General features: G+C 45.0%; 1 protein-coding gene across 2 annotated transcripts in view; it reads left to right on the forward strand.

Moving 5' to 3' along the window:
* LOC135100013 (uncharacterized) overlaps positions 1 to 26,027 on the forward strand; it is a 271,043-nt gene that overhangs the window by 162,975 nt on the left and 82,041 nt on the right. Inside the window, exon 6 of one of the 2 annotated variants that reach the window (XM_064002841.1) lies at positions 2,196 to 3,267. The exons of the other annotated variant lie outside the window; for it this stretch is intronic. The gene's annotated coding sequence lies outside the window, so the exon portion shown is untranslated. Of the gene's footprint in view, positions 1 to 2,195; positions 3,268 to 26,027 lie in introns of those variants that run through there. 2 annotated transcript variants of the gene reach the window in all.

Here is a 26,027-nt window from a genome sequence, read left to right on the forward strand (position 1 = left end):
GTGAAAGGTTTAATAAAGTAACAAATACATCGGTTATTGTTTTCACAAAATCCTTCATCCTTTTCGTATATAAATGTAAACCGATACATAGCGTCACAGTTTGTTGCCTCAGCCGCCTAGTGTCCTCATGTAAGCTCAGGCACTCATGTTAGTTGCTTTAAAGTGTCACCAAATTGCATGTAAGTCCATCCACTTATTGAATACTAAAGCTATTCTTCACAGGGTATTTACGTGACTTGATTGTGTTCACAGGCTGAGTCGTTGTTCTCTTCCTGCCTTCTCCTCTTGTTGCTCCTCCTTCGTCCATGTTCTTCTGATCATGGTTGTTAATGTTGTTGTTGTTGTCCTCCTCCTCTTTCTCTCTCTTTTTCTCCTTCTTCTTCTTCTTTTATTATTACTATTATTATTATTATTATTATTATTATTATTATTATTATTATTGTTATTATTATTATTATTATTATTATTATTATTATTATTATTATTATTATTATTATTATTATTATTATTATTATTATTATTATTATTATTATTATTATTATTATTATTATTATTATCACCACCATCGCCACCACCACCATCACCACCATCATCGTTATTCAACATCGTCCTTGTCATTGTTCTCTCCCTCCACGCACGTATCCCCGCATTAGCTCAAGGCAGGATAAGGCAACAAACAGGAAGAGAAAGCGTGATGCAATGGACCACTCAGGACATGCATTCATTCACAATAACCCAACACTTGCCTCACTTCAGACAACCAGACACTAACCCTTGCCCTGCTACTGACTAACCTTCCTTTAATGACAAACCACTGTGAAATATTTCTTTTTGTTCAACATTATACTGGCAACACATTGAGAAATCTATTGTTATAATCCCCTTTCTTTCTTACGGTGCTTGAAGAGATTGTACGTAGTTAATTTTAGTGCCGTGAATTGTTATACAGTGAAAAGGTTAGAGTACGCGTTTAACACTGACTTCTCCTCACTCAGAGTCCAATGTACAAAAACTGAGCGCCATATGTCTGTATCACCAGAGTTTGGCGCTTGAACAAAGAATTCTACCTGGGTATCCTTTAAATAGTCTTAATGTGTTTTATAATTGAGGAAAATCTGAAAGCAGGTGTCATCCAATTTTAAGCTAGAGCCGTTTGATCTCTGCAGATAAGGAGTGTGTGGAATTATGTGTGTGTTTAGGACTGTCGGCTGCTGTGGATGGGTTGGTGGGTGGATGTGTGCACGGGTGAAAGCGAGAGCGAAGAACAAAGATAAGGATATACATTAAATAATTCAAATAGCCACTTATTCATGCATTAACAGGGAAATGCACGAAGACAGGGTGGCACGTGGATGTCACGAAGAAATACAATTCATATTTGGAAAAGGAAAGGAAAGAGAAGACAAATAAGAGTTATAATTCATATACATATAATAAAGTGGTACTGATGATGTTAATGATGGTGATAATGATTATGGTGATGATGATGATAATGATAATAATAATAATAATAATAATAATAATAATAATAATAATAATAATAATAATAATAATAATGATAATAGCAACGAGCTTGGTTAGTGCAACATTATTATATTCTCATGAAGCAACTGTAACCTAATTAACCGCTCGTCATGGGAATCCGAAGTGGGTTGCCGGAAAAGAGAGAGAGAGAGAGAGAGAGAGAGAGAGAGAGAGAGAGAGAGAGAGAGAGAGAGAGAGAGAGAGAGAGAGAGAGAGAGAGAGAGAGAGAGAGAGAGAGAGAGAGAGAGAGAGATGTGTGTGTGTGTGTGTGTGTGTGTGTTATCGGCAGTAATGTACAGGAATCGTGGTGGTGTGTCTTGGTGTGCCGGGCAACGTTGGTGTGGTGTGTGGTGCAGGGGAAGTGAGTGTTGTTGATGTGAGGTGATGATCTGGTGAATTCTTACGTTCTAGTTTTCTGTTTCTCTTTGTGTTCTCATTTTTTTTATTTCGTATGTTGTGGTAATATATTTATCTATTTATTCACTATTTTATTTTATTTGTTATCGTTTTGTCTTTTTTCTGTTTACATTTAATTGGTGATCTGGAGTTAAAGAAACGCTTTATCTGTTTCATCTTTCATTTTTTTCCTTTTTCTTTTCTTTTTATCACTTATTTTTTTTCATATTATGCATTTGATTTATTTCTTAGTCACAACGTTTTCTTTCTTTTAGATTCACCCAGCTGCATATTCCGCTATGTATTCTGGTCAGGCTAGCGAGGTCCTCGAGAAGCACTGTTGCCACTCAAGATGTTGCCACGGTGAGGCGGCTGTAGCCTTGCCTGGTGCGCTTCTCCCAACCACGTATCTAGGTTCGAATCCTCTCCATGACGACTTGACACACGACCGACTCGAATGCGTATGCACCCTCCAGTGATTGCGTACGATGCGTGACATTAAAGGCAACACCCAGTGGAGGTATAACGTGGATGATGATACGGTAGCTGTGTGGCTTTGGATAAATGGGTGAGTAAGCCGCCACCCACTCAGAAAGCAAGAAAAACGGTCGGGATGAGAGTCGTGGTTAAGCGACACATCACATACGCCGCCCACACACAGCTCAGCCCTCGCCACTCGAGCATCAGGGTGATATGTGAGGTAAAGCGCTTAAAATGCTCGTGTAATAACCAAACGCTAAAAATAAATGTGTAATAACTGCGCTTGCAGAACACATGTGAAGGAACCAGCCAGCCAACCTGCACACACACACACACACACACACACACACACACACACACACACACACACACCTGCATTCATTACACTAGAGCATCGTCGGATTCATTTTCACATCTCAGGCTCCCTCAAGGTCACGGGAGTCGAAGTCAGACACCAGCAGCTGAGTCAACATTTGTAGAATTTTTCGAGTCCACCACGTAGGAGGCACAGCGGTCGAGGCGCACTGGGCGAGGCCCCTGGCGCGCCCCGCAGTTCGCAGCGGTCAGTGGCCCAGAAGCCTCACACTACGGACCCTCCTGGTTATAAATAATGTCTTAAGAGGACTCAGAGTTGCAGGGTTCTTAACGTGGTCTTCTTGCTGCGGGTGTTTACTTCGTACCAGGCTGAGCTGTGAGGCAACAGGTTGTGTACGTTCACCTCAAGATTCACTTTTTTTTTTATCCTTGCTTGTGACCTCGCTCCCTGATTGTCCTCCTTTGTCTGTCCTCTCCTATCGCGCTGATGCTGGAAGGTGCAGGGTTCATTTTGTTGCGATTTGTTTTAGTCTAATACATTATGTGATGTTATCTGATATTTATTTGCGTGTGTGTGTGTGTGTTAGCATGAATGCTAAGAATTTTTTTATTTTATTTTTGCATGATCTAATGCTATTGTAATATTTTTTTTTTTAGCGTAACACAAGATAAAGCAAAGTATAAAGTAATAAGAAGAATACTTTAAGGTAAGATATGGCTAAGTACGTACTTCAAGGTGGTTCGGTTTTTAGTAATAACACGATGCGCCTGATTTCGGAAGTGTTGAAAAACAGTATGAGGAAAACATTGGTGAAGGTCTCTATAGATTCTCCACCCACGTTATCACGCCAGTCAAAGTGCTGAAGGGCATGAAGGTCACGGAGACGCCCCTGCTGCCGGTGCACCCAGCCACGGTATGACGTAAACCTAAACAGGTGAACGTAACTATTGGACGAATGACAAGCTTTTGGACGCAATAGCTTGACAACACAATTACTGGCACCGCACATCAAACCCCGGGTGTGTGTTGCCCACCACCACCACCACCACTACCACCACCACCACCACCACCACCACCACCACCTCCTCCTCCTCCTCCTCCTCCTCCTCCTCCTCCTCCTCCTCCTCGCCGCCACACTCGCGCCAAACATCACACACAAAGTTTTAATCATTGTGTTGGTTACAAAATTAGTTTAAAATTTCCCTGTTGAACTTTCCAACAAAAACATTTTAGCTTTCCCTTTTTAAGTTATATGGGGTGATACACACTGTGTGTGTGTGTGTGTGTGTGTGTGTGTGTGTGTGTGTGTGTGTGTGTGTGTGTGTGTAGTTATTTATTTATATTATATTTTTTCTATGCATATATTTGTTTGAAGCATCTTGTTATGCGTGTAATTAAATACTCACATGGTTAGGCCAAAGTTAGTGTATTCTCTTATTTTCCAAATTCACTTAAATTTTGTTTGTGGTCCACTCACAACAGCTTGACATCAAACACTAGTACGTCATACACATTTCACGCCACCACCAGACGCACCATGCACACACCACACCCACACACCACCATCAAACACAACATAAACACGATGGAAACAAATATATACCAAACAACACAAACCAAACAAAGTGGGCGTTCCGGCAAAACAGGACCTCTGTCCCACACGCGCCTCCCGAGGGCATCATCCACGAGGGTGCGAAGGAAAGAGATTTTTATCAAGCTTTTATCGGCGCCCTTGATCTTGGGTGCTGCACAAGACCTCGCTCAGTGGGTCACCTTATGTAATTATTGCCGCATTCTGCACTTGCATTTCCTGGCGAGAGGATAAGTCTGGAGGCGAGAGCGAGGTCACTCCTTCAGAAACGTGTCTGTTTAAGTATTACTTCCTTCACTGCCTTGCCATCTGTGCTGTCAAGTGATAAAGAGTAATAAGAAACATTCCCTTTCCTTAATGTGAGGGTGGAAGCAGTTAAGTTTTTACATTTTTTTTTTCCTTTCATGGTGGGGGAAGCCAAAATTAGAATTGAATTATCTTAATTGAGTGGGGGAAACATAAGAAACATAGAGTCGTGATGTCTTCAGATAATTTACACCTGGATTGTTTTCTGTCTTTTTTCTTGTTATCAGTGGACTTTGATCCCTCAGACTCGCCCCCTCCACTTTTTTTTTTGTTCTTATTTGACCTTATTTGACTTTGATTTTAACTATTATCTTTTTGTAGCGCCATACTTTTGTAGTTGTGTGTCTTGATGCAATCAGTCAGTCAATCAATCAATTAATCAGTCAGTCAGTTCCAGTCCATCACTAATTTCACGGAGCCCTGCCAAGTCTCAATCTCATCAACAACTCTCGACTTCACCCTTCCAGTCTTCGCTCCGCCCTCCTCCCCTATACTCATCCTTGCCGCGGCATAAATCAACACGAAGACTGTCTTTTACATACATTTTCTTCACTCTATCCCTTAATTAAATTCCTCTCTTCTGCCCGTGAACTGTTTCCCCAAATATTGACGTCACAAAGTACCGTAAGTTTCATGTCCACCAAGTGAATAAATTGAACATATGTATTAATGAACTGCTTTGTTTTAAGTGCTCCTCAAATAAATAAACTAAGTGGAGGCATTTGCTAGATAGTTTGTGTGTGTCAGTGTGTGTGTATGTGAAGCATTTTGTAGCATACGACATCATTACTTTAAGCAACTGCAAACGTTTCCACACCACATACGTACACACACTTCAGAAAGGTAGGCGATGCTGTTAAAAGGAGGATGAGGAGAAGGAGGAAGGAAAAGAAAAGAGAAAGAAGGAGAGGAGCCAGAGAAGGAGTTGAAAAAGGCGGCACACTCAAGCTTTCTCGTCGTTTAATCGTCTTCTATTTGCTCTCCCCGTCCCTGTGGCTTTGAGGAAGGAACCCTTTGATGGAACGCATTTCGTCTTCCTTCTGAATTCTCATTAAAAAAGTTGCTGACTCCGCGCCGGTAGGAAGTGCTTATTTTGTAACTTTTTTCTTATCATCCCTCGGTTCAAAAGTGTTGCGGCATCGAACTGAAGGGGGTGACTGTTACTTAGCGGCCCCCAGTGTACGTATTTGCCTTGGAGATCACCACACTTGGTTGCTATCGGGATGTAAAGGTTGGTATCTGAGTAACTGTTCTTCATTATTCTGCTGTGGTGAACTTGGGGCTCTGTGTGTGTGTGTGTGTGTGTGTGTGTGTGTGTGTGTGTGTGTGTGTGTGTGTGTGTGTGTGTGGGCGCGTACTTGACGATAAGATAGGTAGTTACTAGATATAGACCAATAAGAGAGAAAGAGAAAGAGAGAGAGAGAGAGAGAGAGAGAGAGAGAGAGAGAGAGAGAGAGAGAGAGAGAGAGAGAGAGAGAGAGAGAGAGAGAGAGAGAGAGAGAGAGAGAGACCAAACAAGCAAAACAAACAAAAAGGCAAATACTCGTAGACAAACAAACAGACAGCAAGGGAGATAGCGGTGAGAAATACAAACAAGAAACACATCCACGCCAAGTGCAGTGAAATCACACCAAACACTCACGGGAGACTCACCTGTACCTGCATGCGACACGGGCACTGTTTACCTGAAGTCATTAACTCCCCCCACATACCTGTTGGAAGACCAGAACTGCGCCACGTAATGACTTCCTGCAGGGAGTAAAATATATGACAGCAGTGAAGATGATGCCTTAGATAGCGAATGACTTGGTTTTCTCCTCCTGTCGCTTCTCCTGCTACGCCTTCAGGGACATGTACATCCGCGAGATATCTTAGTAACTGCAAGGGAAGGGAAAATGACTAAGGAATGCATGATATTTTTGTGTCTGGGTTTGATGAATAGAGTGCATGATGGGAGAATTAACGAGTCGTAAGGTCAGACTTAACTTTTTTCTACTCATGCAATCTGCAAGCAACACAAGCAACACAAGAAACAATCACGCTGAGTTTTCAAGTGTTACAAGTTCCTTCCCAACAAGGTTCTTCAGGGAAAGGTTTTTAGAAATGATGGGCTGGCAGGTTAAAGAGTCTTCCTGCGTGTATATGGATGGTTGAGGTCCAGTTTTAGGTTGTGTTCTCAGCGGGTAATATACTGGTTATGGGTCCATTCGTGAGGCGGTAGTGGACTGCTGTATAGACTGCGAGGGACTGTTAACTGCTTTAGTGACGTGAGGTGGACGCGACCCTCAGGCGATCTTGCGTGGAGGGATTCATGGCTGTGCTTGTGGTGGTACGTGTTTTTTTTTTTTTTTTTATTTAACTTCAGGTAGAATTAAAACAGATGAAGTGGATAATTTAGTGGTTCAGATAAATTAGTGTTTTTACAGTATTAACAGGATTTAGAATATTATAATAGAGTGGATAATTTACTACTTAGGGCTTGATTGATTGATTCATGAATTGCAGGAATTGAAATATGCAACAAATTAGATGCTTTGATAGTAAAGTGTCAATTAGTGAGTCGTATGACACTGAGACATTGAGATAAATAACAGGTTGAGTATTTCATTAGTTTAGAATGTTTTTTTCTTATTCTTCTTCTTAGTCCAAAGGAGAAAAAAACGCGTGATAAAAGCAAACTACAAAAAGATTGATTCCAGTTCTCTGTAAGTGACTTAAAATTCTTCTCTAAAAATTACTGGGGCGACTCACGAAAAGCAGCACGAAAAGTAGACAGACAGGTTATTATTACCTTCACAAGTCACGTCTCTTCTTGAAAACAACCTTGCCTGGTAACACGTGAATGTACTTAATGTGTGTGTGTGTGTGTGTGTGTGTGTGTGTGTGTGTGTGTGTGTGTGTGTGTGTGTGTAGCAGAGAGAGGGTTTTTATTTGTGTGTGTAGCAGAGAGAGGTTTTTTTTTTTCTTCCCTCCCAGCACCTCTGTATATTCTAAATCCGTGCCTGACGATCCAAGTAAGTATTTACAGCGCACCTGACTGGTCTTTAGCTGCACCAGGATGTTGTTATAATGGGACAGGCAAACACAGCCGGCGTGCAGAGCGGACACACACACACACACACACACACACACACACACACACACACACACACACACACAGAGTATTACATGTAAATATATCGTAACTGCATTAGTGAGTGGAATTACAAAGCACAGTATGAGGTAGAATTATTATGAGTTGTGGCCATGCTTCGGGGATAAAATGCAGTGACGCTCGGGCAGGGAATTCCGTACGCGAGGATGGATGTCAAATGAGATGTTTCGTGGTACTGCATTTAGCTCGAAATATTTTAAGCAGTGAAATCTAATTAGTTGGAGTGTACCTTCTTATGCGGAACGCCTCAGCTTTACATGGATCAGTGGCAAGGCGCAAATGTTAGCAGCAGGATGGCCAGTTAGCTGATAGTAAAGTAAGTCATCACTTAAAGTAAGGAAGTAAAGTCTGAAATTCAATTTTGATCTATTTCTGTTTCCAATCCACCTTCCTATGACTTGATCTGCTGCAAAAGACGAATATCAAGACGCCCCCGAAACCACAGTGGTCAACATTTTTAGATTCTCTTCTTGCTGTTATATATATATATATATATATATATATATATATATATATATATATATATATATATATATATATATATATATATATATATATATATATATATATATATATATATATATATATATATATTTTTTTTTTTTTTTTTTTTTTTGAGATAATGAACGGCTTTTCCTTCTTTCTTTGCCCTTCGTCAGAATTTTTTACGCTTGAGAAAAAAAATGTGGAGGGGCGATTAAAGTGTGGAGGAGAAGGTGGGGATGTCTTGCTAAGCTCACTGCTGCGATAAATGAGATAAATAACCCCTTTTTTCCCCTGTTCCCGCGGTAGTTTGCTGTATATCATGCGTACTGTGTTTATCAAGTATGTCTAATTATGTTTATCAAGCTTGTGTGTGTGAAGATGGTTAATGAACTCGAAGCGTGCTTTTTTTCTTTGCGCAAGAATCAGATAAGTGAACATGAACACAGCTCGTTTAACACGTCTCCCTCGCAACGCTCCGTCGACTTGAGGATCCCGACAGAAGTTGCAACACGGAAAAAAAAAAGTAAATATAGTGCTTCCGGTACCGCCTGAACTGCCTTCGCCGCCGCCGGTTGCCTCGTCACGGTCCTTAGGGACGATGAGAAGGAAAAACACACCTTGAAAATAATCCCCTAAGTAAGAAGTTGATTTGGCCGCGCCGTCCAGTCACTCACCTCGCGGCTGCGGCTCTCAGTCGTGGTTGCGTGCCACTTTTGATCCGCTCAGCAGGAAATTGCCACTTATTATAGTTGAATGTGGAACAGGAGACATTTCCAAGACGTTATTGCTGCTCGCCGCCACTCACCCTCACCACTCACCCTCGCCACTCGTCCTTATCATCGTTCTGAAGTGCCGAGCTGCGAGGCGGGGCGGCGTTCTTGACGGCGGTGGCGGAGTAAGTCTGTTTACAGCTCCCTCAAGGCTGTCATCGGATGCTCCCGGTAAAATATTACTCATGAAAGTCAAGCAGCGCCAGCGGGTGGAAGGCGGTTTTCACAAGGACGAAGAATGATAATGTATAAAAGGTAATAACACTCCACCACGTGACTCCACAAGGTTATTTATGACAGGTCAAGGCTCTGCGTGGCTCCATGCATTGTGTGGATGTCAGTGTCAGGGATCCAGTAAGGGTGGGAATATAATCAGGTATTATTTGCATTGATTTGTATATGCGCATGTTGTGTGAATGGAGGGTAAGGGGAAGTGCGTGCGAGTGCAACACAGAGAGAGAGAGAGAGAGAGAGAGAGAGAGAGAGAGAGAGAGAGAGAGAGAGAGAGAGAGAGAGAGAGAGAGAGAGAGCACCCACCTACCAGCCAGCCAGCCACTCAGCCCATATCTTGTGCAGACTCAAGAGCAAAGCACCGCCGCCACCTGAGACACCTGCTCCACATGGCTGCACGGGAGAGGTGATCCTCGCCCCGCACTGCTCGCTGGCAATCTGAGCCCGACAGGTGTGCAGCACGATACCTGGCGAGCAGCAGAGCAACGGGAGCTGTTAACAAGAGAGGCGAGAGCGGGATCAGGGAGGGATTATAACTCACTCACGTAACTCGCTCATGAATTAAGTCGCCGGTGCTTGTTTCCGACCGATGGCTCTTGAGATGCGTGAGTTGGGTGCATCGCGTTATCGACGCCGGGACAAGGGTCGATGATGCTCCAGATACACCAACAATGACGAGGGTGATGGAGGTATTCAGCCGGCGCCGCTCCACGAGGCGCCGGGCGACACGTGCAGGGAAGCGGCTGTAGTACTTACTTAACGACATCCCAAAAATACTCCTCCTCACGGGAACGCTTGCCTCGGTAAACATGCTTTCACGCCGCCTCGTCCCCTGCCATTACCGGCAAAACGGGTGCTCAGCGGAAGGGGTACAAGTTCCGTCCTCACTTGAGCAAACAACCAGTCACCAAAGGCAGCAAACAAGACTGTTAAAGCGTAAATATGAGTATTAGTGACACTACGGAGCATGTCTTACACACACACACACACACACACACACACACACCTCCGGGACTTCTCATCATTGTAGTGTTAATCGCACACCAGAATGCGGCGTCTCTCTCATCGCTGCGCCGGTAATCACACCTGGTGACGGCACGCCTCTTCGAGCACCAAGAATAAACGCTGTAATAACCACCAGCCGCCTGCCTCTCCTCGCCTCCCTCTCTCCCCCACGAGACACGCGTCATTACCTGCAGCACACGACCCCGCGTCCCCGTTCCTCGGTCTCCCTGGCGCCCCTGAAGCGAATTATCCTTAAGGGGCATTCTCCCCACCAAATCCCACGCTCCCTAGAATTAACCAGCTCAGCCGACTGAATCAGCTTAACGAACCAACACAACCGTCACTGAACCACCCCATTACAAGGCTCCAAGCAGACGTGATAAGGAGCATTGGTACTTGGGCCTCCAGCTAAACCTTTCTCCTAAAACGTACAGGCAATATCAGGGCTTTGCTTTTGCTACCACCACACACTCGTCCACTCACACACGTACGGCGCACCCTGAGTAAAGAGTGGCTGTGTTATTGCTTCACTAACGGAAACCAATTATATGCCATCAGATAAAACAGCCTGAATAACACACCGTCATATAATTGGGGACAGGAAAAAAAAAAAAACATCGTATATCCATTTCAGGTCACACAGGTGCCTCGCAAAACACCGGAACTTGTGTGTTTTACCTGTGACATTCATTCTTTTCATTCACATCTGTATAGTACACACACTACAACCACCACCACCATCACTACTACGACTACTACTGCTACTCTACTACTACTACTACTACTACTACTACTACTACTACTACTACTACTACTACTACTACTACTACTACTACTACGTCAGGAGGATTGGCGTTGCATATTTCTGTTGTCGTATTGAATACCTGTCGTGCGCACCTGTTATTTTTTATGGTTTCAGTGGAGTTTTATAGGTATTTCTGTCTTTGTCATCATGTATCATTGGAAGCACAAACATTCTCTCTCTCTCTCTCTCTCTCTCTCTCTCTCTCTCTCTCTCTCTCTCTCTCTCTCTCTCTCTCTCTCTCTCTCTCTCTCTCTCTCTCTCTCTCTCTCACATGTCACTCGTCCCTCTGTCAGTCCATCCGCTTGCTCTAACCCCTCACTTCTTGCTCATAAATATTTCCCCTCAAACACGGAGCGAGGTCCCCCTTACACCTCGGTGCTGGCAAGCGTCGAGGGGATCACTGACACCCTTGCTTGGTCTGGTTCGTGAGGGGAGGAGATGCAGCCCCGTCAAGACTGACCTGTTTGGGAGTCCCTAGTCGGCCCCTCTTGGCTCAGTGTAGCTTGGGGGAGGCTGCTGCACGAGGAGGGAAAAGGAATGAAGAGTGACAGCTGAGGTAGTACGAAGTCAGGAAAGAAGGAAGCAAAAGTGAAGCACGGACTGGGAGAAGGAGGAGGAATGGTAAGAGAGATTGAGAGAGAGAGAGAGAGAGAGAGAGAGAGAGAGAGAGAGAGAGAGAGAGAGAGAGAGAGAGAGAGAGAGAGAGAGAGAGAGACAGAGAGAACAAACAGCAGCACACGTGTTGGCCCTGACGAGGCTGTTTGTGATGAGGTGTTCTATATAGTTTAAAGTGATATATAGCAAAATTATAGGTCAGAGAGAGAGAGAGAGAGAGAGAGAGAGAGAGAGAGAGAGAGAGAGAGAGAGAGAGAGAGAGAGAGAGAGAGAGAGATTGATAAAAAAGGGCAAAAAGACAAAATCAACCACATAAATACTCGTGTTTTCACCATAATTTTTTCCATTCCACTTTTTTAATACTTTTTTTTTCACCACACGCTTACATTTCCGAGCTATTTTGCTGTGCCTGCGATAAGTCACGGCGCCCTATTTCCGTCCCCACATGCAAGCTCCGTAGCTAATAACACCCGATGAGCTGGAGGACCGAAAATACCACTAAGAGACATTACCGGAGGAGGTCTAAAGTTAGCGATGACGTAAGAAGAATCCCAGAAGAGAAGGTCATGTACATGCAGAAGGTGTGGGCGGCGGAGACAAAGGCGAGCAATATTAGTCGATGTGAAAGTAGAAGAAGCAAGAGAAGAGAGCGCATGCAGGAAGGAAAGGGAAAGGCTAGGGCGGTATCATGGTCTATAGTTCACCTGTGTCATAATTCAGGTTTAGCGGAGGCAAAGGAAGGAAGTGAGTGAAATCTTATTCTAGCGTGCACGTAATATGTCAGGGAGCGGCAGCTGCATGCACCGCCCTTACCTTTTGACTGGTGTAGCCACTCTTCAGGTTTTAGCAGAATAGGTTTGTGCAAGTTTGGAGTATAATTTAGAAAGACACCATTGGCAGCATAATGAGTGATGTGGTACTCTAAACCTTTCTTTCTTTAGCGTCTGACTGCACTGGCTTCTGAAGGTTGAGTTACGGTCTGCTGCAGGTTCAGAGTGTGAATTCCAAAGACACTACTGAATGCATGAGGAATTATCGAGAAAGCGGGAAGCTTGTTATGCTTGTGCGCTTAGCTGCTGTGGTTTCTCCTGAAGTTAACGAAAGATAGTACGATATATATTTATCATCTTCTAAAGTTACAATAGACAGCGAAACTAATAATGAAGTGCAAACATTCATCACCCGCGGTTTTATTTCTGTAGGGTTAATCCAATAAGCTAACGAGTGGTATTCCCTCATTACCATTGAAAAGGCTAGGTTTACACTGGCGCTCATGACACACTGGATTACCGTGCCACGTTCCCGTGCACGTGGCTAGGTCATGGACGCTATGCCAATTTCACGAGTGAGCAATTAACCGACTGAACACTTGTCCTCCTTGAATTGTTAACCGTGACGGGCGGGACCACCAGGGACTAGGGACTAGGGATCATGAACCAGGGACCAGGGAGCAGGACCGTCACCAGGAGTTCCAGGTAGCTATTGGTCACCCCGGGTTGCGTGAGGCGGGCTGATTGGGGGGCGAGGTGAGGGGAGAAGAGGGGAGGAGAGGGGAGGGACGTTCTGCCGACCTTTAAAACATTAACTCCCGTCATATTGATCTGGCTTGGACCTTGCTGGCTCCCACGCGGCCGCTTGGTCAGTTCCGGGTGGGGAGGGGGCGGGGAGAGGGGTGCAAGAGTTGGAAATAGGTTAAAATGTTGGAGTTTATTGTAAAGAGACTCGGAATCCGGCGAGACAAAAGAGGAAGTACCGTGTGAACCTGTGGTGTCGTCTGGTGATGCGTGGTGAGCGTGGGGATGTAGTAGGGATGTGGCTTTGGTGGGCAGGTGAGGCGGCAGGAGCGTTAAAAGTGTGATTATCTGAGCTTTTTTTTCCCCTACGCGGCATTAATGTGCTCTCAGTCGTCCGTTCGTCTGTCTCTGTTTGTATGTTTGATTGTGTTCCTGATTCTCTCTCTCTCTCTCTCACACACACACACACACACACACACACACACACACACACACACACGCGCACAGTAGCTACACGGAGAAAGAGGGAAGGAAAGGAAGGAAAGGAGGGAGGACGTGCGCTGGAGCCTGAAACCTTTAGCATCAAAACCTTTAGGAAGAGAAAACACGGAACTCCCAACTACGTAGTCCAGGCAGGGAGGGAGAGGGACGCAGGCAGGCACTAGGCAGGCAGGCAGGCGGACGTCAGTTTCAGTTCCGCGAAGGCCAAGCGGGGAAAGGAAGGAAGGAGAGAGAGAGAGAGAGAGAGAGAGAGAGAGAGAGAGAGAGAGAGAGAGAGAGAGAGAGAGAGAGAGAGAGATGACATCATACAAGCACTGGAATAATTTACAAGTCACAGGGTCCGTCTTCCCCGCAGCAGCCTCGCCCGTGAATCTGAGCCCAAACTTGTCAATTTCCGCTGGCCGACGCTCTCTCTCTCTCTCTCTCTCTCTCTCTCTCTCTCTCTCTCTCTCTCTCTCTCTCTCTCTCTCTCTCTCTCTCTCTCTCTCTCTCTCGCGGGTGTGCCGAACTTCAAGGCAGGAAGTTGAAGTGTAACCCAAGCGACTCAGGCAAGTTCCCGCTGAGATCCTCCGGCAATGCGTGACTTTTAGGAATTGTTTGCCCCTCTCCCTTGTGCAGCTTTAGAGGGAGGGAGAGAGAGAGAGAGAGAGAGAGAGAGAGAGAGAGAGAGAGAGAGAGAGAGAGAGAGAGAGAGAGAGAGAGTGAGAGAGAGGTTTTTTATTTTGGTGTCTTCCTGTTTTTTACACTTCCCAGCGTGTTTTTTCCCCTTTTTCCTCTGTTCCTGTTATTTTTCCCTTTTTTCCCGTTTTTTGTTGTGTAGCAGCGCCCCGTTACCCTATATTCCCTGCTTTCTTTTTTCCTGCATCTCTGTAGCTGTCTTTCTGCCTGTCTTCCTGTCTGTCTTCCCTCGTGTATATGTTTGCTCTTTCTTTCTGTGTATATTTGTCTGTCCGTGTGTGACTCTCTCTCTCTCTCTCTCTCTCTCTCTCTCTCGTCTCGCTTCGCTCGTGTGTTGTCTTGTCTTGAGGTGACGCAGACAGGTGGGGAGGAGAAGAGAGCAGTGATGTGTTGCGGCGGCAGCGGGGGACGACAGGAGTAAGGGCCTGGTGAGACGTGGAATGCGGCGGGAAGGGAAGCATGTGATCGCAGAAGCGTCGGTGAGGATGTGAGAAAAGGCAGAGGGTAAGGAGACAGACAAGACAAGCGGGTAAGAGATGATGCGTGGATGAGCAACTGAGTGGTGCGTTGAGATTCGTGAATGGCAAGGTTTGTGAGTGGCGTTGGTGTTGACATGTGTATGGGAGGGAAGTGTGATGTTATGTGCTGGCATGGAGTAATTGTAGGCATGTTTTTTTTTTTTTTTTACCTTTTTTTATTGTTTTTGTTTTGTTTTGTTTTGTGTTGTTTTTATTGTTCTCTCAGATCAGATGTATTTTATTATTATTATTATTATTATTATTATTATTATTATTATTATTATTATTATTATTATTATTATTATTATTATTATTATTATCAATTTGATATAGTGTAGTATGTGGTACATAGAAATGATGACTACATGTTGAGGTATTAATGTTTTTTACTACTGAGGGAATATATATATGAAACTGTTATTGTGTTAATGCGCTAACCAAACAACCATAGCAGATTAAACTCTCTCTCTCTCTCTCTCTCTCTCTCTCTCTCTCTCTCTCTCTCTCTCTCTCTCTCTCTCTCTCTCTCTCTCTCTCTCAATAACCCATCACTCGAACAGCTGAAAAAAAAAAAGAGAAAATACACGGCGGTAAAATTCAGGTCAGTGAGTGGGAATGAGTCGCGTGTAAGCAGCGGCCACTCTCGTCTGTGCACCTTGTGTGGGTCCTCGCTTACCAACCACGGCGCTTTCTGTCACAGGAGTTTGCATCCGAGACACGAAGACTCCGGAACTGTTGGGGGAAGCCTTGACAAGTGATTTGGAAGAGAGAGCATTGTGATTTCTCTCTCTCTCTCTCTCTCTCTCTCTCTCTCTCTCTCTCTCTCTCTCTCTCTCTCTCTCTCTCGCTCTTGCTGTCGTTCTCGTGTCCCGCCATCCAGCACGCAAATGGGATTCCCAACTTCTGCTCGGAATATTTGTGATTGAATCCACGCACGTCATCGGCCATGAGACTCTCCTTGACTCATGCACTGCGGCTCTCCTCCTCCTCCTCCTCCTCTTCCTCCTCCTCGTCATCATCGTCGCTGGAATGGGGGGAGAAGTGTGAAGCAGATTAGGGAAGGAAATTGAATGCCGTCTCCCTTCCTGTGAATAATATTTGTGCCTGGATGTTCCCTTTCCATGTGTGTGTGTGTGTGTGTGTGTGTGTGTGTGGCGTCTTTAGTATTACACGGGGCGGAGGAAAGGTTGCTGTGTTGTAGTGCTTTAGTTAATGATTTGGAATGTCAGAGTTCAGGTTTATTGTTTAGTGGATCTTCCTGGCTTAGTGTGCATTATATGTACTAGAACGTAAATGAGAGAATGTATTTAGTTTACACTTAGGTAATTGTTGGAAGTGAATTGTGGGGCTTGGAGTGTGAATTCTCGATTAAGGTAAAAAAGGGCAGAGTGGTTAGGGAATTTAAACTGAAAAATACTAGATAAAAATGGGGAAAAAGATATAGAGGTGATTGTTGGCACTGAAACCGGGAATTTTAGTTGGAAAAAAAAAAGTGTGCGGTGGAACTGAAACCAAGAATTCGAGATGAAATGAAAAAAAAAAGATGAAAGACCGAAAAAGGAAGAACAATTTTGGCGAGAGAAAAAAAAAGAAAAAAGAAAAAGGAATTCGGGTGAAATAGGAACGGAATGGTGCAGGTGACGTGTATACTTGTTTGCACGGGAACACAACACCACTAAGCAAACCCTGGCCACGGACCACTCAAGGACGCCGCGGACAGGACAGGACGCACCGGGGATAACCCAGAACCAAAGACCCACCCATCCACCCACCCACACCCCCCACCAACCCCCATCCCCACCTACCCACCCCCACCCACACACCCACACACACACACACACACACACACACACACACACACACACACACACACAAGGTTTAGTCCCAGCACGCACACACCGGTTTACTTAACTCACTAAGTTGGCAGAACAAAGCATCTTATACGTGTCTAAGTAAATTTGCTGGCAGTGTCCCGTATTTATCCAAGTTTGGAAAATACTAGAAGCAGTAATGGCCAGCGACATCTATTTTGCCCGACTTGTGCACAGTTGGCGAGAGAAACACCGCTATATGTTTTCCGTGGACCAGTTGGTTATGGGTGGCTGAGCGAACCGCTGGACTTTGTTTCAGAATTCTGGCGGCGAGGACTGAGGTCTCTGCCCTTGAGTGTCGGCCTGGCTGGCAGATAGGCGGCTGGGGTGTCTGGCTCGGTGGCACAACTGTGAGCCAACTTCGATTTCATTTTCCTCTTGGTGTCTGTTCGTGTGTGGATGCTCAACCAGGCCAAGTACGAGGACAAGGACGAGGGAGAGATTGAAGCTGTTAAATTTACATTCTTTAGAGAGACGTAGGTTAAGAGGGGACCTGATAGAAATCTTTAAGTGGTATAAGGGTTATAACAAGGGGGACGTAATCAAAATTCTTAGGATCAGCAACCAGGACAGAACAAGAAATAACGGGTTCAGGCTTGAAAAATGTAGGTTTAAGAAAGAGATAGCAAGAAATTGGGTCTCAGATAGAGCGGTAGATGAATGGAACGGACTCAGTAATCATGTTGTTAGTGCTAGGACATTAGGGAGCTTTAAGAGAAGATTAGACGGATTTATGGATGGGGATGATAGGTGGAAATAGGTAGCTATATTTCATACAGGGACTGCCACGTGTAAGCCTGATGGTTTTTTGCAGCTTCCCTTATTTCTTATGTTCTTATAAGAGGATAACTTTGATTCCTCTTTCCTCTTGGTGTTTGTTAGTGTCTTGTTATCCACGCGACAACTTCGACTTCTATTTTTCTTGATGTCCGTCTGTCTCGATATTCACAAAACCAAGGGCGAGAACGAGGACAACTTTGCTGCTTCTTTCCCTCCTGGTGTCTGTTCACGTCTGGACATTGACTTGGACTTATGACGAAAGCGAGGATGTGGTCTTGAGAACATTGCTGCTCCTGGTGCCTTGTCACTGTGGCTCTCCCTCTGTTTTCTTTTATTTATTTATTTATTTATTTATTTTTTTGACAAGAAATTTCAGATTGCAAGAAACCTTCCTTTTACAGTGCTATTTTATTTTCCCTTATTGAGTTATGTTATACCACACTAATTTGAGTATCAGATGAAAATAACGATGGTTAGAGAGGAGAAAAGATGCAGTTTACGGCTACTGTTTGCAGTGGAGGGTATGAATGCCATGATAATGTGGAGTCTTTGTAGTGTAGGTGGAGGCTTAGTGTCGAGACTTGATAGGGGAGAGGTGGAAGAGAAGGAGCATTGAAAGGGAGAGTGGAAGAGGAGGAGGAGCAGGAGTTGAAGATGAGCTTCCTTTATGTAAATGACTCTTCGATATGTTGGTGCACCGTCAACCTATATAGTTGAGTTTCACCTTCAAGACGAGGCGCGTGTCAGAGCTTCATCATTTCACTGCAGTCACTTTCACTTTATCGTCTCTCATTTTTTTTTTCTCTCTCTCCTTCATTATTTCTTTTCCTTCGTTTTTTTCCTTCCCCCGCGAGTCATTACCACATTCTTTTATGATCCGCAGACAAGCAAGGTCATATAAACCTGAAATAAATTGAAAACGTCACCATGCATTGAAGCAGCAGCGGCGCAACGTTTCATTTTCCATTTGTTTATTTATCAATTAATTTATCTATTTATTTGAATCGTTTGCCATCACGACTGTACTTTTATTTTTCGCTGGCAATTTCTAGTTTTAATTATCTTTTTTTCTCTAGCGCTTATTTTTCCTCTTGTTACATATCAGTGTTTTAAACTGTGATATGCAATAATTGACAATATTTTAAATCAATGCATGGAATCTTTATAAACAATCTGGAACTGGCATCTCAGTGGGATTTTTTTTAATTGGATTTTTGTTACCCTTGTCCAGTGTCCCTCTTACATAAAAAAAAAAAAGGTGGATAAAAAAGAATAGATTTTCCGATTTCTAGCCAGTGCAGTGTTTAGAGATGGATGTGGAACAATAAAAGATGTGTCAGTGGTTAGTGGTTAGTAATTAGGGTTCAAATAACAGTGAAAGGGTTAAATAGAAACGAGGCAGTAAAAAGTCCACCTTCTGAGGGCTATGAATGTTAGTTTATATGCAGAGTAAACAGGAAAATAATCATATAAGTACAACAATCAAGAATAAATATACACAACAGACATAGCAGTCTTATATCTCTTTGTTCTCCTTCACATAATATTAACAAGCATATAACCTTAGAACAAACTAACCAATCACGGGACGATACCCCACACTAAATAAGAAAAAAAAAAGGTGAATAAATAAAAGAGAGTAAATCAAAATAAAATAAAGTAAAATGGAATGAATAACCAAAACATCTCTCGTAAAGTAAAAAAAAAAGAAAGAAAATCCCTCATTTAACCCAACAGAGAAAACCACAACTACCACCACCACCACCACCACAACAACAACAACAACAACAACAACAACAGCAACAACAACAACAAGACACTAGTAACACAGCCTTAATAAATAAAGAGTGACAGCGCGTGTAAGGTATCAGAAAGATGCCCTTGAGGTGAAGAGAGAGAGACTTGAAACTGCGACAAGGCAACAGAAGAAAGTCTCATCAACCATGAATACATTGTTGGGGGGAAAGAGGCGAGTGACTGACTGCCTCTACCGCGCCTCGGCCACCTTAAAAATGCTGGAGATAGATTTTGATGTCAGAAAATGGCCTGGAGTTGAGGTTTCTCCTTCAGCAAACACGCAGGAGGTCGGGAGGCGGGGGAGGGATTAAGGATGAAAGGTGAGGCGGAGGGAGAGAGGAAGGGAGGGAGAGAGGGAGGGAGCGAGAGGCAGGAGGGAAGAATGGATGTCGGAGATTAAAGTTGCTGAGCCATGCCAGAGAAGGGAGAGTGTGTGAGGCAGGGAGACAAAGCAGCGTAAAGTGTTTATTTGTTTCCTTTAAATTCCAGAGAGAGAGAGAGAGAGAGAGAGAGAGAGTGAGAAGGGTGGATGGGAAAGACAGAGGAAGGATAGGAGGTAGGGTAGGAAGGATAGATGGATTGATGGATGGATAGGTAGAGAGAGAGAGAGAGAGAGAGAGAGAGAGAGAGAGAATCAAAATTTCACATCAATAATATTCTCTCTCTCTCTCTCTCTCTCTCTCTCTCTCTCTCTCTCTCTCTCTCTCTCTCTCTCTCTCTCTCTCTCTCTCTCTCTCTCTCTCTCTCTGTACACCAACAAACATCAGCGGTTTTGGTGATGAGTGTGAAAGTTCATTTGGCTCTTTTTTTGCTCTACCATTATTCAAATTTTCCTCTAATGTTGCTGCTTACGTGCGCTTTTTATATATTTTTTATCTATTATTTTCTTTTCTCTTCATCATCGGGGAGTTTTGAGTTGCATGACCTCGCGCAACACATTCCCTCTCGTTCTGACAAGCTGGAAAACTGGAATACATGATGAAATATGATTCCACACTCGGTTTTAATTATTTTTACCATTTTGTGGATTTTTTTTTTTTGAGCTTTTCTTTTTTTTTTGATTTGGGTTATGACTTTTTTTTTCCTTTCGGTAATGACAAAGTGAGGGATGAAAGATTGCTCGACTCTCTCTCTCTCTCTCTCTCTCTCTCTCTCTCTCTCTCTCTCTCTCTCTCTCTCTCTCTCTCTCTCTCTCTCTCTCTCTCTCTCTTTCTCTCGCTCTTGCTCACCTATCTGTCAGACACATCATATCATCATGTGCAGTAATCATCGCCTCACTCACCTGCCTCTATTGTCACGTATTCCTCGTCATCCGTCACTCTGGCATCCACTTGGTCGTATATTCACTTCCGCGTGCAGTTTTCCTTCCTCCCATTTCCAGTTTTATAGTTATTGTGTGCTTTCTTAACTCCTCTTTACTAGATTTAGGTGTAGTCTTCTTCCCAGGTATTATATAAGCCTTTCCCCTCATCTCACGTCTCATTTCCACGGTCTTTTCCTCCCACGCCTTTGTTCGCTCTTCTTTATTACTTTTACTTGCTGTTCCCACACATCATCACATCGTACAGCATCATTTTCCCAGTCCGCCGTCCCATCCCGCCCTGTTTCTTCTCTCCTCTCCTCGGCTCTCTCTCTGCCCCACCTCGCCCCGCCCCGCCTCGCCCCGTCCCGTCCCGCCCCCGTTAGCCTGTAAACAAACCGACTACCGTTGAGCCATCAGCTGAGTGTGACGTCACCGGTGTCACCCCAAAGCTTGATGATGATAAGAACCTCAAAGGGAACTCCTGATTGCACCTCTGAACGGCAAGGATTTTACATTTCCGCCCGCGGCAACTGGCATCCCCGAACATAAAAGCAAACGCCATTCTGTTTATACGTTCGCTCTTGCAGGAAATCATCGTCCGCCACGCGGGGATATTGATATCAAATTGAAATTGTGATGTGACACGTGATCTGATCAGGTCGGTTTAGTTAAAAAAAAAAAAAAAAATGGAAATGACTAATTTGTTGGCTGGATGTTTATGGGCATTCAGGTGCAGCAGTCAAGTTTGTCAGTAAAACAAATCTACGCTGAAAATAATGGATTGCGTGACAGAAAAACAGGTGATCCGTTTTTGCGGGTGAGGCGGGGGAGGGGGGAGGCGAGAACGTCTTTGCGAGATGCAGCCAAGACGAGGTTGGCTGCGAGGCGTGACCGGAGGCGGGACTCCCTCGCTGCACAGGTCGATGTATTACCAACTGTTACTCTCCTTCCGGAGCTCTGAATCACCCCGCCGCTCTTGTTGCGGGAAATGGGGTATGATGATTATGAAGATAATGATGAGAACGAGGCGGGCGAGGAGGGGCGGTGAAGGGAGGAGGCGACAGGCAGCATCTGTCAGCAGTCACGCCACCCCGGCGACCAACCAGCCTCCGGGAGCTGTAACATCTGCGGCCACACCGTAGCTGCGTTATTTTCTCTTTTTGTGTGACGAGACGAATGCTGCGTAACAGTTTCATGCATTAACGGCACCGCTAAGTTAGTTGGCGACTGATCTGCGTGTCCCGTTTTGCAACCACGCGCGATGGACTCGAATACATCAAGATAAGTTTTATTTCTCCACATCCGCTGAAGGGAAGCTGCTTCCTGTGAAAGTAGAAGTGATTGGGCTAATGAAAGATTTAAAAAGATCTTGGCAAGAACTGGTATGTGCAGTATATTTCCTCATCCCTGACACTCCTCCGAAGGTAATCAGAACCCTTCGCATTAGGGCTGCGTGACGCCCTCATAGGAGCGTCGTGAAGTGAAGCCCGACGAGGAGGGCGAGGGGGCGAGGGAGGTGCCCGCGGCGGTGTGACGCCCTGGAGGGAGTGAGGCTCCGCTGATCTGGTTTCCTTCCCCCTCACAGTTGACACCCACGGAAATATACCTAATTTGTTTTTTCATGTGGCCTTTCAAGTTATGGGTGTTTTCTCAGTCCGTTTATGATGCATGGTTACAGTTTCCTGGCGGCCCTGTGAGGGATGCCCTGCTGCTGGGGAGCTAAATAAGTTTCTGTGTTTCTTTATGAATATGCATTGCCTTTTTCCCCCATATTTTTTGCCAGTTAATATGCTATGATCCATTTGACGTCCTTCCCCCATTTGCCTTCCAGCTCCCCTTCCTCATCCCTTCACCCATTTCTCCTCTCTTAGTTCATCTCCCTTTCTCTCTCTCCCTCCCTCCGTCATCCTCACTCCCAGCTGTCGCAGGGGACTAGCGGCTCCCCTCCTGGCCCGCGCTGCACCAACACTTCCCTCCCCTCACTTTGTCTCGCTATAGTAGTTCCTTCCGTTGGCCCTGTCTGAGGTTGTGCGCCTTCCTCCTCTTTCCTCACGCCCGCCTCTACCTGCTTTCCTTTGTTCTCTATTTCCTTCTTAACATTTTCTTTTTCAGAGAACTATTTCTTCGCATGTTCCCGAAATATTTACGTGTCCCCAGACTCGTTACATTCTACGCGGGGACTCGTTTATGTTCCTTGATTCCCTTAAGAAATAATAAATTAATCAGCATTTTATTCTTCTTACTTCTAAAACTACTCGTGCGTTCTTAAAGTTAAATTTTCTTTCCTTTTCGTTACTTTCGCCACATATTCTCTCTCTCTCTCTCTCTCTCTCTCTCTCTCTCTCTCTCTCTCTCTCTCTCTCTCTCTCTCTCTCTCTCTCTCTCTCTCTCGCGTCCTCCTCCTTCCACTTAATAATTCGTGGATCTTTCTCATCCCCGGGTTTTTTGTAGTACGTATTCACCCTCTCGCTCCTCGCGCACTCATGTGAGCAGAGTTCTTTTCTCTTAACTCTCTCTTCCCACCCCTCTCCGCTCCCTCTTTGACAACTGAGGGTTCCCCGGCTCTTGAGACAAATATTTCCGTCCCATATTATTCCCCCTGCCACTCTCCTCTATTGCACCTCATTCCAGGCTCTTATTTTCTAAGCCTCACTTTTATTCTTATCATCTTCCCTCCTCTCTCTTTGTTCCTTATCCTCTCTGCCGCAGCCCCTTTACCGCCCTCGCCTCTCGTCTCCTCCCCTCGTGTGCTTCCCTCGCATCTATTTCGGGGAAGCAGTTCCTAAATATTGGCATTTAGGCTGGACGCCATTACACAACTGTTTCAGCGAACTCCTTTCACTAGAGTCTCACGTTTCTGGGTAGCGAGAGCCCACGCACGTCTCTCGCCACCATCTGTCACCACCCATGACAGGTGTCCCCTGCCCGGCCACCTCCGACCCCGCTGATGGAGGCCGATGGGGGAGACACGAACGACCATTGCCAAGACCATGCACCGCTCAAGAATTCCTGAATCGCCGATAAATTATTTCGCAAAATTTATTTCTCCTAGAGCCTTGTACTTGTGCTTGGGAATCTACGTGGAATTACTGGTGCGTGGAGCTGAGCCACTCACTGAGGGAAGTTTAGTGCAGCAGTAAGAGCAGCAGAGGTAAGAGTAAGAGCAGCAGACATTCTCATCGTTGGGGCGTCGCGTGTTTGATTAAGTTCACGGGCCTGACGCGGCATAGTAGGGTTTGGCTACGGTTTGTGGACACGAACTAAAAGCTGTCATGACGGGTGAACGACACGGAGCCTGAGACACGGTCCTTACACACGCCCATGGGAGGAAACAGTCATGGGTAGGAGCCGCAGGGACAGACACGCACCGCTAATTGAACGGACGTGGGAGATCCTCGTGAAAACACCATTATAATACCGACTTCCTACGCCGTCTCTCCTCCTTAAATCATGGCCAGTATCCTACACACACACACACACACACACACACACACACACACACACACACACACACACACACACACACACACACACACACACACACACACAGACACACACACACACGCAGGCAGGCAGGCAGGCCGGGCTCGGTAATTGAACCTTATCGGGAACAGTAACCACCCTCCTCCTCGGTCTGTGCTGATCCTGGGAACGTTGTTACCACTCAGCGACCACTTTCACAGCGCCCGCACTCCATCCCGGCCCCGTCCCCGTCCCCCTCTCCCATCCTGCCTCCTTCCTCCTTCCTTCCTCTGTCCTCTCAGCCATTCCTCATCCACTCCCACACGTCATGCTCCATACCTCGCACTCTCTCCTTTTCTTACCTCTATTTTACGTCGAATTACGAGGGATTTCACACAGCAACGCGTCTTTAGGTCCTCGCTTGGCTGTCTGGTTTTACTTCACGACTTCATGTAAGCTAGTAAAGAAGAACTCAACCGTACAAGTAACGTAGTAAAGAATAAGGAGCTGCTGTTATTGGTTGAGGAAGGATGTTGATGTTTGTTGATATAGACTTTTCTTTTCCTTATCTTCTCCCTTCTCTTCCTCGTCGTCATCATCATCACTCATATTCAACCCTCATCACCATCCCTTTATCACGCTAACCATCATGTTAATTTATCATCATCTTATTAGTCGACTTTTTTTTTTCTTATTCTCTCTCTCTCTCTCTCTCTCTCTCTCTCTCTCTCTCTCTCTCTCTCTCTCTCTCTCTCTCTCTCTCTCTCTCGTTCTTTTTTGTTGTGTCTTTTTTCGTCGTTCAGTGTTCACGTTTTCCATCACAGCTTTTCACACCACGATACGTAATTCACTATTTTTTTCCCCGCTCCCTCCCTCTTTCTCTCGCTCTCTCTTTGTCTCTCCAGCCGTCCGTTCATCCCTCCATCCCTCCCATCCTTCATGCCTCCCTCCCCTCCTCTCTATCTCCCTCCATCCCTCCCTTTTTTCTTCCTTATCATCCCTCCATCAGATGTCGCTCTCAAAATCACCGACTTACTTTTTTTATTTCTCTCTCTCTCTCTCTCTCTCTCTCTCTCTCTCTCTCTCTCTCTCTCTCTCTCTCTCTCTCTCTCTCTCTCTCTCTCTCTCTCTCTCTCTCTCTCGTTCATGGGTGTAAAGAGTTGAATACACTTTAATTAGGGACCGTGATTTTGAACTTCTGCCCAAATCCATTAGTGGGAAACACAGCTGAGTCTATATTTTGTGTCCTCCCCTTTTGTCGCTCCAACGCCTCCCGGACTCCAAATGCTAATGTTCGTTCACTCAGTATCCTCGAAATCCATTTATTTTTTCCTCCCTCGTCGCCTCTATTCTGTTTTCACTTGGTCGCTCGTTTTCAGTTTGTTGTTCATTGTCTTTGTAACGATGTGAGAGAGAGAGAGAGAGAGAGAGAGAGAGAGAGAGAGAGAGAGAGAGAGAGAGAGAGAGAGAGAGAGAGAGAGAGAGAGAGAGAGGAGGATGGAAATGTGAAATTGTATTGTTGTTCGCCTGTCTGTTAGTTGGTCTGTCTATTCTGTCTATCTGTATATAAGTAGTCTCTCTCTCTCTCTCTCTCTCTCTCTCTCTCTCTCTCTCTCTCTCTCTCTCTCTCTCTGGGTTAAATAAGGGCGTCCATATCCATTCTGTGTTCGTCTATATATTTCTCCGGAACATGATTGCCGCTCACCCTTTGTCTCTCCGGTGCATATTTCAGCGCAGCATCCCTTTCCCATTTTCTTCCCCTGCACCGTCCTTGCATCATTCATTTCCCATCATCTGCATTTATTCTCACACACGCTTAGTATTCCATTTATCTTGGCCGGCCCTGCTCCTGCTGCTCCTTCCTGCATCTCTCTCTCTCTCTCTCTCTCTCTCTCTCTCTCTCTCTCTCTCTCTCTCTCTCTCT

This window comes from Scylla paramamosain, chromosome 4 (assembly GCF_035594125.1).
Source record: "Scylla paramamosain isolate STU-SP2022 chromosome 4, ASM3559412v1, whole genome shotgun sequence".
Classification (NCBI taxonomy): domain Eukaryota; kingdom Metazoa; phylum Arthropoda; class Malacostraca; order Decapoda; family Portunidae; genus Scylla; species Scylla paramamosain.